The sequence below is a fragment of the Arachis stenosperma genome, chromosome 6 (genome assembly GCF_014773155.1).
Source record: "Arachis stenosperma cultivar V10309 chromosome 6, arast.V10309.gnm1.PFL2, whole genome shotgun sequence".
Lineage (NCBI taxonomy): Eukaryota > Viridiplantae > Streptophyta > Magnoliopsida > Fabales > Fabaceae > Arachis > Arachis stenosperma.
Genome location: NC_080382.1, coordinates 140238043 through 140251892, shown reverse-complemented (window position 1 = coordinate 140251892; position 13850 = coordinate 140238043).

Genomic DNA, 13850 nt, shown 5'->3' with positions numbered 1-13850 from the left:
TGAGGGTCTCTACCAGTCTTTAGGCACGAAAGAAGGAGAAAAATGTATATATAGAATCACAAAGAGCCGTGAAAGAAGAACGAGAGATTTGGATCAGGTTAAGTGCAGATAGGATAAAGAAGGAGAGGTGTTGGCTCAAAAGAAGAAGATTAATAAAAGGTTAAAGAGCTAATTTTACGAGTTATTTAATAAAGGACATAAGACTCTTCTGAGCCTTGGTCGGTTATGCACAAGGAAAGAAGATCAAAACTTTGACTACTATCGTAAGATTCGAGACTTCGAGGTAAAAGAGGCTCCAAAGCAGATGAAAAACGGCAGGACAGTAGGACCTGAAAATATCCTGATTGAAGTTTGAAAGGGTCTTGGAGGAAAATGCATCAATTAGTTAACTAAGCTTTTTAATGAGATTTTAAGGTCAAAGAAGGTGCTTGATGAGTGAAGAAAGAGCACCTTGGTACTTATCTACAAGAATAAGAGGGATATACAAAGTTGCGAAAATTATAAAGGAATCAAGCTCATAAGCCATACCATGAAGTTATGGGAAAGGGTGATAGAACGAAGGTTGAAAAAAGAGACACAAGTAACAGAGAATCAATTCGGTTTTATGCCTGGCAGATCCACCACCGAAGTGATATACCTGTTAAGAAGGATGACGAAGAGGTATTGTACTAATAAAAGGGATCTACATATGGTGTTTATTAATTTAAAAAAAGCGTACGATAGGGTGCCAAAGGAGGTCTTATGGAAGGTTTTAGAAAAAAAGAGAGTAAGGATCGGGCAATTAAAGACATGTATGATGGGGCCACAACTAGTGTGAAGAATCAAGGTGGTGTGACAGAAGAATTTTCTATTAGTTTAGGATTACACCAGGTATTATCCTTAAGTCCATACCTTTTTACATTAGTCTTGGAAGTACTCACAGAACACATCCAAGAGCCTGTGCCATAGTGCACACTTTTTGCCGATGATATCGTCCTTATGGGAGAGTCAAGAAAAAACTTAAATAAGAAATTGGACTTATGGAGAGAAGTTCTAGAAGTGTATGGTCTGCGTATAAGCCGTAGTAAGACGGAATATATAGAATGTAAGTTCGGTCTGCGAAGGGAAAACCCTAATATAGAGGTGAAGATTGGAGAAAATATCCTATGAAAAGTTAAAATTTTTAAGTTTCTTGGGTGCATCATATAGGATAATGGAGAGATTGAACAGAATGTAAATTATAGGATCCAAGCAGGCTGGTCAAAATGACAGAGTGTATCTGATTTTATATGTGACAAAAAGTACCTTTAAAACATAAAGGTAAATTTTATCGTGCTGCTATAAGACCGGCTATGCTTTATGGTACAAAGTGTTGGGCGGCCAAAGGGGAGCACGAACATAAACTAAGTGTGGCAGAGATGAAGATGTTGAGACGGATGAGTGGTCATATACGATTGGATAAAATAAGGAACGAAGATATAAATGAGAGAGTTGGAGTAGCACCCATTGTGGAAAAGATGGTAGAATCACGTCTTAGGTGGTTTGGACATGTGAGAAGAAGACCAACAGATAGGGGTGGCAAGCGGGGAAGCCCGCCCCGCCCCGCCTAGTGAGGCGGTCCCATAATCCTAGCCCGCCCCGCCTAATGGCGGGCTGGCGGGCCGGAGGGCTAAGCCCGCCAAATAACTTTTTTTTTACTTTTAACTATTAAATAATATATATAAAGGTATAAAAAAATCTCTCATATTTTTTACTTTTAACTATTATAATTTCTAAAAGTATAAACAAATTATAATTTTTATATTCACAAATATTAAAGTCTTTATAATTATAAATATTGTTCCCAAAGTAAAATAAACATAATCCAAAACATAATTATAAATATTGTCTCTAAAACAAAATAAATAAAATCCAAAATACTCAATTTTCATCTTCATTCTCTTGTAAGTTGGGTTGGGAGAAGTTGGGTTTTGGTAAAAAAAATTGTAAAAATATTCGTTGCTAAAAAAATTCTAAGCCCGGCGGGGAAGCCCGCCCCGCCCCGCCAAAACCCGCGGTTTAAGCGGTGCAGGTTAGGCAAACTTTTACTATTTGGCAGTCCCAATTTTCCAGCCCAGCCCGCCTTTTTTGGCGGGTTACGCGAGCCGGCCCGGCAGGTTTAGGTCCGTTTGCCACCCCTACCAACAGAGCACCAAGTCAGGAGGGTGGATGAGATGGAAGATGGACAAAGGATGACAGGCAGAGAAAAACTTAAGAAAATCATCTATGAGGCGGTCAAACGAAATCTATATATAAATGGTCTCTCTGTAGATATGATACATGACAGAGTTCAATGACGTTATTTGATTCATGTAGCTGATCCCACCTAGTAAGACAAGGTTTTGTTGTTGTATAATTATATTGTAGATTTAGTCAATACTTTAATTTTTATTGCAATAAATTTTATTGAAAAACAAAGTAGATTTAAAGAAAACAACTATATTAATTTGTTTAAAACTTTATTTGATCTCTCTTAATATCTCTTTCCTTTTCTTATTTTTTCCCAATTATCCTAATTTTATTGGTATTTGGGATATTATTTAAATATGACCAAAAGGAGAATTAAAATGATTCGACCTTTTTATGTAATTGCTGGTTCACTATCATTTTGTCTATTTTTTTTTAAATAATAGTGAATTCTTTATAAGCCATATCTATCCGTCCCTTAAATCCATATATATCACTCTAACATTACACACTTTAAAAGGGGAAAAAAAAAAAAAAAACAAAGAGAAAAGGAAAAAGTAGCTACCTCCACCATGGCAGAAAAGTGATCAAATCCAAACAAAGCAAGTGCCAATAAGAAGACAAAGGTGGTGTTGTCAAAATGGAAGACATTTATATGCAGATCGAGGGTACTCATTCTCATTGGCACCAACAAGAAACGGAGAGTAACATTTTAATTACTACTTCGTTATGCATTAAATTTTGGGTTATGCTAGGCATAGTTGTCAGAATCGAATCAGTAATTAAATTAGTCAAATTATTGGGTTATTGGGTCATTAGTTCAATCGGTGGGTCATTGGTTGAACCAATTAACTCGGTCCTATGTAAATAAAAAATTTAAAGTTAAAATTTAAAATACATATTTTTATTAACATTTTAAGAATATTCAACTATTCTAAAATAATATGAAACAGAAATAATAATAAGCATTTTATTAATTTTACTCTATCATAAATATTTTATTTTATTTTTATATTAAAATAATAATTATTTTTAAATTTTAATAATTTATTAATAAATTTATATCTATTATACTATTATATACTACAAATATTTATTAAAAAATAATATTAATAGATATTATATAATTATGAAAAGAAAAAATTAGTGAGTTTATAATTATTATTAAATAAAAATATAATTAATTTAAAAATATATGAGTTTATAACTAAAATTAAAATAAATTAAATAAAAGTAAATATATTTGATAAAAGATATCTATATCTATAATAATTTGTAAATATGATAATTAGAATTGTGATAGTCTGGTGGTTGTGACATGCTCCCTTTTTTACTAATCAAATCGAAATATATTACACCTCTAAATTATCCACTTAAATCTTAATATTAGAATAATCATTCATACACCTAATAAAATAAATATTCGATATATCTATTGTTTGCATTATTTAGTATTTTTATTGTTTACCTGTACTTGTTCTTAAATTTTTATAATGGGATTATACCTAAGGATGATCACGATTCAAGCTTAGTTAGATTCCCAACTGAATGGTGGGATCTATTTTTTTACTACATTCTATTTATAAAATTTAAACACCATAGAAAATAATATTTTTTTATTAATGATAACGATGGTATTGTGCATGAAGCTATTAATAGATAGTTTTATATACTATGTTTATATATCCAAGATCCCAATATTTAAAGCAATAAACACTAAGAATGTGTTTAATTTGTATTTGTATTTTTTGTTTTTAATTTTTTGATAGTTTTTATTGTTAAAATTTTATATAATAAAAAAAAGTAAAAACAAAAAATAAAATTTTATTATTTTTACAATTTTTTTATAAATTCAGAAAACAAAAAAATACTATATATACATACACCTGTAAGTCACTTTGACACTCAAGTAACAAGTGGTAGCTAATGCATTTACATAATTGAACACATAATTTGAGAATCTCCATGCTCTGTGCTTTGATTTCCTCAGTAGCCATTAATGGATTTTTGGGAAGGTTTTGAAGAAGCCAATCTTGTTTTCCCGAGTTGAAGAAAGATCAAGCCATCCATAATTTAATTGGAACAAAATTCACAAATTTAGCTCAATTATTATTATTATATTTTTTCAAAACACTACTTCAAAATCAATTATATTAGAAATAAAAGATTAACCATCGTATGAAGATACATGTTTGATGTTCATAACCCCATACTAGAAACTTCTCTAAACTCTTCTTTGAATTTCTAACACTCTACAGCCTCCACAAGCTCAAATACTTTGTTAACAATGGACACTAAATTTATAATTTTTTTTAGAAAAAATATGCATTGAAACAACTTCTTTAATGAAAAGAATTAATAGATATTATCATCATGTTGCTCTCTTCATTGTCCCAACCAGAACATTAATCTGCCAACCTTTCCAACTGTGTTTATCTTTGAAGAGAGGATTTCTCCGATGCCTTCATCGTTCATGTTATTCTCTCTTTCATGTTACATAGTAATCAAAAGTGGATATATATCCATGCAGGTAAACAAAATGAATGCAACAAAATTCACATCTTCCATAAAAAAAATAAAATAAAATAAGTATTATATGTCTAAAAATTGTCTCTCTTAAAATTATGCTAGTTCATAAAAAATATGATTGACATTATATCTAATAGGACGATCCTCGTAAACTCTGTATGAATTTATTAGAATTTTTCTCAAATTCTTTTTAATTCCATATATACCATCTTTTAGTTTGCGGGACATATTGAATCAACTATTAGAAATTTATAAAGAAGTTTAAAATTTAAAATTCTGTTATTTTATTTTATATTTGTGTATATATATATAATTAATCATTTTTTATTTTTAATTAAATAAAAAATACATAATTTTTTTTAAGTACTCTCTTAATTTTATTACGTATTTTCGAACTTTTTCTTATTAAATTTAATATATATCTAAATGATCTATTTAATATTAAACCTTATATCTAACTCATTAGTGTAGAAATTCACTCATGCTAACTCTTCTCTCCTCCTCTCTGGAACCATTTCTCTCGTCAAGAAAGAATGAAACCGTCGTTGCCACCGCTGCCGCAGTCGCTGCCAGCAGTGGAAGAACGATTTAAATGCTGTCATTGTGATGCTAGTTTTGATGACAAGATAAAGATGGTAAAACATGAAAAAATTAGGCAAATATAAAATCAAATGCAATCCTTGTGGCAACCTAATCTATTAAAGTCTTTTATAACTTCCGATTCATGAAGATTTACTTTGTTAGCGTAATTAGTTTAAAATTTAAAATTCTGTTAAGAGCAATGTTAGGGGCCAGCAATTTTTGTGATTGTTAGCCATCAATTAGCCATCAATGGTGATTTGATGGTACGAAATTGGTGTGAGATTTCATCCAATGGCTCACCTTCCTCTGCTGGTTACATGCTGGCCAAAATTCAATAAAACTGCTGGTCCCCTAGACTTTTCCTTCCGTTAATTTATTTTGTATTTGTGTATATATATAGTTAGTTAATTTTTTTATTTTTAATTAAATAAAAAATACACAAATTCTCTTTACGTATTTTCTCAATTTTATTATGTATTCTTTTAATTTTATTAAGTTTAATATAAATCTAATGATGTATTTAATATTAAACTTTATATCTCTTAGACCTCTACTAACTTAATTGTTTATTAGTGTTCCTTCGAGACGTACTTCATTGCTATAGAGAGTTAATTTAGAACAACGAGATCTACCGTAGTATTATATCTATTTGTGTATATTTATGCTATACTATTACATTATACCGAAACAGGCTTTTATAAATGTATGAATTCTTTTTATTTTATGTCTTTTGAAGATTAAAAATGACTTAAAATTAAACTAGAAAAATATAAGTAAAATATATGAACATAAAATCACCTAAGACTGGATAATCCCATTTCACATAAGATCAGTCTCATTAAAACTTTATCAAAAGAAATTTACTGGGAAAAACTCCGACAAAAAATAAATGGTTAATAATTTCTTTTGTAGTATACTCATTAAGGACGTGAAGCATTTAATAATTTTTCACTTGAACTCTGATAAAAAAATGATGCAATACTTTGGATTATCTTCAATTATTAGCTTTTGACAAGCGTTATCACCAACGACAATTGCAACAGAAATTAACTCTACTTGTTGAGCAAAGAACACGCAATGGACACATAATTAATACATATTAATAATATGTGCGTATATAACTTTAGGCAAAGGTTTTAATTTTTTGTAGTAAATATAAAATAAATATATTAAAATTTAAATTTTTAATAACAACTTTTTTAATTATAATTTTAATATATATTTTTAAAAAACAAATCTAATAATAAATCTATTACTCATGAACAATTTTAATACACGACGCTAATTTTAGAGACTATTTTGAGATTTAATTCGTCATTGATATCAACAAAAAAGACAGAGTAACATTTTAATTACCACTTAGTTATCCATTAAATTTTTATGATGAGATCATACCTAAGAATGATCATGATTCAACCTTAATTAGATTCCCAACTGAATGGTAGGATCTATCTTTTTATTTTTAAATTTTATGTATAAAATTTAAACACTGTAAAAAATAATCTTTTTTTATTAATGATAACGATGATATTGTCCATGAAGCTATTAATAGATAGTTTTATACACTATGTTTATGTATTAAATGTGTAGTCTAAGATCCCAATATTTAAAGCAATAAACACTAAGAGTGCATTTGATTTGTTTTTTTATTTTTTGTTTTTATTTTTAAAATTTTATATAAAAAAATAAGAAGCAAAAAAAACAAAATTTTATTATTTTTATATTCTTTTATATCAACGGTGGGAACACATACCTGTAAGTCACTTTGACCCTCAAGTAAGAAGTGGTAGTTAATGCATTTGTTAAACCAAAGAGATGGTGTGGAAAGGGATGACAATTGACATAATTGAACACATAATCTGAGAATCTCCATGCTCCTTACTTTGATTTTCTCAGTAGCCATTAATGGATTTTTGAGAAGGTTTTGAAGAAGCCAATCTTGTTTTCCTGAGTTGAAGAAAGATCAAGCTATCCATTATTTAATTGCAACGAAATTCACAAATTTAGCTTGTTTATACATATATTAATAACTGATATTTGAATAAGAAATCAATTATTATAATTTTTTTTTAAAACACTTCAAAATCAATCATATTACATGGAAATAAAAGATTAACCATCGAATGAAGATACATGTTTGATGTCATTACAGCATTTTTAATGTGTTTCAAGAGCTTTTTTATGATTTGGTTTTTAAATTAGACTCAAAATAATGATCGGTCTAGAAATGTCTCTCTTAAAATTATGTTAGTTCATAAAAATATAATCGACATTATATCCAATAGGACGATCCTGCATAAATTCTGTATGAATCCATCAAAATTTTTGTCAAATTCTCTTTAATTTTTTTTTTTTAAACACTATAAATAAATAATTTTATTGAATCAACCAGTTCATGCTAATCTTTTCAAGATGAAGATTTTTTATGTATATCATCTCTTAATTTGCGGAGCATATTGAATCAACAACCTTTAGAAGTTTATGAAAAAGTTTAAAATTTAAAACTTTATTAGTTTATTAGCATAGTTTAAAGTTCAAAATTCTGTTAGTTTGTTTTGCATATATATATATATAGATAGTTAGTTAGTTAAGTTAGTTATTTTTTTATTTTCAATTGAATAAAAAAATACAAGTTTTTCTTAATTTTCTCAATTTTATTACTGTTCTCAATTTTATTAAGTTTAACATAGATCTAAATAATGTAGCTAATAGAATATTTGTACAATGTGTACAATAGAGGTTTAGGAGTATATATATATATATATATATATATATATATATATATATATATATATATATATATATATAGTTAGTTAGTTAGTTAGTTAGTTAGTTAGTTAAATTAGTTATTTTTTTATTTTCAATTGAATAAAAAATACAAGTTTTCCTTAATTTTCTCAATTTTATTACGGTTCTCAATTTTATTAAGTTTAACATAGATCTAAATGATGTATTTAATATGAGGAAGTATAGTAACCAATTGAATATTTGTACAATGTGTACAATAGAGGTTTAGGAGTGTCCGATTAAGTATTAGAAATATAACCGTTAGTATTACTTTTTCTCATTAACTGAAACTTTTGGAATGAGTGGTATCATGACATAGTATCAGAGCTCTAGGTCTAAATCCTTTCCACATATACATCTCTGCTAAATTAAAGTTAACATCCTTTCCAAATATACTTCATTGCTGCAGCATTGTATCTATTTTGATTCTATATATTTATATTATACTATTACATTATACCACCGAAATAAGTTTTTATAATTGTTTGAATTACTTTTATTTTTTGTCTTTTGAAGATTAAAAATAAAATAATTTAAAATTAAACTAGAGAAATACAAGTAAAATACATGAACATTAAATCACCAAGATTAAAAAATCCCATTTCGTATATGACCAAATCTCACTAAAATTTTGTCAAAAGAAATTTACTGGAGAAAACTCCATCAGAAATAAATGATTAATAATTTCTTTTGTAACATGCATTAACTACGTGAATCACTTAATTTCTCACTTGCACTCATGAAAAAATGACAAAGACTTTGGATCATCTCCAATTATTAGCCTTTGACAAGTATTATCATTAAGGCAATTACAACAAAACACATAACGGACACATATATTTATCATTAATATATTTATCTTTTTTTAATTTGCGGAAGCATATTGAATCAACTATCTTTAGAAGTCTATGAAAAAATTTAAAATATACACACATAATTTGTTAGCGTAGTTTAAAGTTCAACATTTTATTAGTTTGTTAGTCATTTTTTTCTATTTTCAATCAAATAAAAAATATACAAATTCTCTCAATTTTATTATGCACTATCTCAATTTTATTAACATATATCTAAATAATGTATTTAATATTAAACCTTATATATTTTGACCATGTCTATTGCAGCATTGTATCTATTTTGACCCTATATATTTATGTTATACTATTACATTATAGCACCAAAACAAACTTTTATAATTGTCTGAATTCCTTTTATTTTATGTCTTTTGAAGATTAAAAATAAAATGACTTAAAATTAAACTAGAGAAATACAAGCAAAGTACATGAACATAAAATTACAAGACTCAGAAAATGTCATTTCACATAAGACCAATCTCATTCAAATTTTATCAAAAGAACTTTAAAGGAGAAAACTCCATCAGAAATAAATGGTTAATAATTTCTTTTGTAATATACGCATTAAGTACATGAATCACTTCATTTCTCACTTGCACTCTGATGAAAACTCCAATTAGTCGCAACAGAACGTATAATGGACACATAATTAATAATTAATACGTATATCATCCTCTAATTTGCAGGAGCATGTTAAATCAACTATCTTCGGACGTTTATAAAAAAATTTAAAATATATACATAATTTGTTAGTGTAGTTTAAAGTTTAACATTCTATTAATTTTTTTTGCATTTATAAATATATAGTTAGTTGGTTATTTTTTTATTTTCAATTGAATAAAAAATATATAAATTTTTTTTACGTACTCTCTTTATTTTATTATGTACTATCTCAATTTTATTAAATTTAACATATATATATATATATATATATATATATATATATATATATATATATATATATAAATGATGCATTTAATATTAAATTTTATATCTCTTAAATCTCTAGATATACTTCGTTGCTATAGAGAGTTAATCTAGAGTAACAGAATTTACTGCAGCATTGTATGTATTTTGACCCTATATATTTATGTTATACTATTATATTATACCAGTGAAACAAGTTTTTATAATTGTTTGAATTCCTTTTATTCTATGTCTTTTGAAGATTAAAAATAAAATAACTTAAAATTAAACTAGAGAAATACAAGCAAAATACATGAACATAAAGTCACAAGACTCAGAGAATGCTATTTCACATAAGACCAATCTCATCAAAATTTTATTAAAAGAAAATTTACAGGAGAAAACTCCACCAGAAATAAATGGTTAATAATTTCTTTTGTAATATATGTATTAAGAACGTGAATCACTTAATTTCTGACTTGCACTCTGATGAGAAAATGACTCAAGACTTTAGATCATCTCCAATTATTAGCCTTTGGCAAATATTATCACTAAGGCAGTTGCAATATAATACATAATGGACACATAATTAATATGTATACCATCATCTAATTTGTAGGAGCATGTTAAATCAATTATCTTCAGAAGTCTATAAAAAAATTTAAAATATAAAAAACACATAATTTGTTAGCGTAGTTTAAAGTTTAACATTCTATTAGTTTGTTTTGCGTTTATAAATATATAGTTAGTTGGTTATTTTTTTTATTTTCAATCAAATAAAAATATACAAATTTTTTTTACATACTCTCTCTATTTTATTATATACTATCTCAATTTTATTAAATTTAACATATATCTAAATAAAGTATTTAATATTAAACCTTATATCTCTTCAATCTCTACTCACTTAATCGTTAACGTCCTTTTTAGATATACTTCATTGCTATAGAGTTAATCTAGAGCACCAAAATCTACTGCAGCATTGTATGTATTTTGACCCTATATATTTATGTTATACTATTATATTATATCAGCGAAACAAGCTTTTATAATTGTTTGAATTCTTTTTATTTATGTCTTTTGAAGATTAAAAATAAAATAAATAAAATTAAATGAGAGAAATACAAGCAAAGTATCTGAACAAAAAATCACCAAGACTCGATAATTCTATTTCTACCCATCATATTAAAATTGTATCAAAAGAAACTCGCTGGAGAAAACTCCATCAAAAAATAAATGGTTAATAATTTTTTTTATAATATACGCATTAAGTACGTAAATCATTTGATAATTTCTCATTTGCACTCCGATGAAAAAATGACGCAAGACTTTGGATCATCTCAAATGATTAACCTTTGACAAGCATTATCACCAAGGCCATTATAACAAAACACATAATGGACACATGGATGGATATAATATTAGGGAAATGTTTTAATTTTTTTAGTAAATATAAAATAAATATATTAAAAATTTACATTTTTAATAAAAAAATTTTAAATTATAATCTTAATATATATTTTAAAATATAAATCTAATAATATATATTTATTTATTAGTATATTTTTATACAATAATATTAAAAATATAATAATTAAAATTATTTTATTTAATTTAATATTTATAATTATATATTTATTATATTATTTAATTTTTTTTACTATTTCTCAAACATATTTTATTCTTGTAAATACTCACTAATGAAATTATGACATTAAATTAAAGGAAGGATGGAAATGACAAAACTTCACAAAAGTACTCCTCTCTAAGAACACTCGGTCTCATGATTCATCATTAACATGATGGAATCAATAATATAATAGTTTAAAGAGTAAATAGTTAAATTGGTTATTGAAAGATTATTTGATCTCTAAATTAATCTTTAAAATATTAAATTAATCAAAATCGTTTCCAAAAAATTAAAAAATGATCACGTTAGCCTTTTTGTTTCGTTTCGTTCATTTCGTCAATAAGAACCTTAAATTTTGCTTATATGACCGTTGATGTGTCATATGAACGTAATAAGTTAGTGTAGAATGAATAGCTGATAATAAAATATATTTAGAAATTTATGTCAAATTAATCTTAGAGAGAATAAATTCTAATCCCTTTTTCTCGTTAAATGTCATTATTGTTGCAGCAACAAATTAATTCTGCAAAAGCCAAAATTGTTGTTGAACTGCATCAAAATTAGCGTAATTGTAGTCGCAGTCGGCTACGGTTGCAGTCACATGGAAGTAATGCTTCGACTGCGATTAAGGAGGAAGAACATATACTAAATGTGTTTTTGTGGGTTGAACACTCAAGAAAAAATAATATTTGTAACAAAAAATTGTTACAAAAAATCGAAATCATGAAACAAAAGAATTTTTAAACAAAAAAATTGTTGCGATATGTCCTGTTACAAAAAGTTTTTGTAACAAAAATGAAACTGTTACAATTTAAAGTGTTTTGTAACAAATTTTTATGATAGAAAAAAACAGAAGTCGTTACAAAAGTGGTAACAAATTTTGATCTTTAAAATATTTTTTATAACAATATATTTTTTCCTATCATAAAATTTTGTTACAAAATGTAACTTAGATTTTGTAACATTTTTTTTCTTTAGTTACAAAAGCAAAATAATTATTTTGTAACAATTTTTTTAATACAAATTGCATGCATAATTTACTAAATTATTTTTTTAATCAACTAATATATTAACTATTTTACTAAGCAAGTCTATATTTATATAATAGGTAAAAAAATACATAATTTAAACATGTTTCATTTAACTAAAATTGTTTTAAAACAAAATAACATTAGTGAGTACATTGATTAGTTTTATAAGTTATATTTCTTGCACAAGTTCAACTAAAAGTTAAAAGTTCTAACATAGATTAGTGTCCCTATGAATCAAAATATTCTTGAGCCCTCAAAGTAGCATGTGGTCACCATTTTAGCACTCCTGTAAATAAGAAAAACGGAAACAAAAAATTAGAAACGAGATATAACACTAATTATAATTTTTTTATTAAGTTTTATCCAAAATGTTTAGAAAAATTTGGGCAGAACCTCCCCTAAAACTTGGATATTTTCACCATCAACGATTTTAACAAAAACAACCAATTCACTACTTATTTCTCAACCAATACACAACCAAATTTATCAAACCAAATAATAGGACATTTGTCATTTCTCAACCGTGATACAAGTAAAATGTGATAAATAGATCCATATACAAATTAAACTATACTAATAATATAGGAATTACTTAGGAATATGTATTAAAACCATAAGCAATTTTATGAGTACCTTTAGTTGTCTAGTTTCTTTCATTGTCAAAGCGCGCTATAAAAGAGTTCATAACGGCTTGTTGAGCTTTCAATTGAGTTTTCATTCGAACTAATTCTTCCTCTTGCCGTGTTCGTTGCTTTTCAAGTTTTTCTTCGAGCACATCTATTTTCTTTGTTAGCTTCTTACGGTCTTGAATTGCCTCTTGAAGTTGTGCTTGAATCTTTAACTTAGATTTTCGAAGCCTTTATGCTATAACTTGCACCACTTTTCTCACCACTCATATCATCCTGCACAATCCAATTTGTAATTTAAAAATAAGATAAAATTTAACTTCCATACAACAATAAAAGGAAAAGGTTAGTAATGTTACATCAATTTGTTTAGTTTTTTCATTGACCCATTCTTCGTTATTTTTTGGATGAGTAATTTACCACAATTTTTGAATGTCACACCAGTTCTAGAATGGTGCTGCAAATTTTTTAAGTTTAAAATATCCAAAAATAATTCATCGAGGCACTTCCTAAACTCAGGACTACGCCTATAAAAATTAATTCAATATTTCTGATAATTGACCATTGAACTAATTTCTGTAAGAGAAAAGAACAGATAAAAAGGATGTAAAGAGTGGGAAAAAAAAGAGCAGTATGACATAACATAGCATCACAACGACTATCACTTTCAAAGGGCTCTATGTAAACTAAATTTCGAGACGGT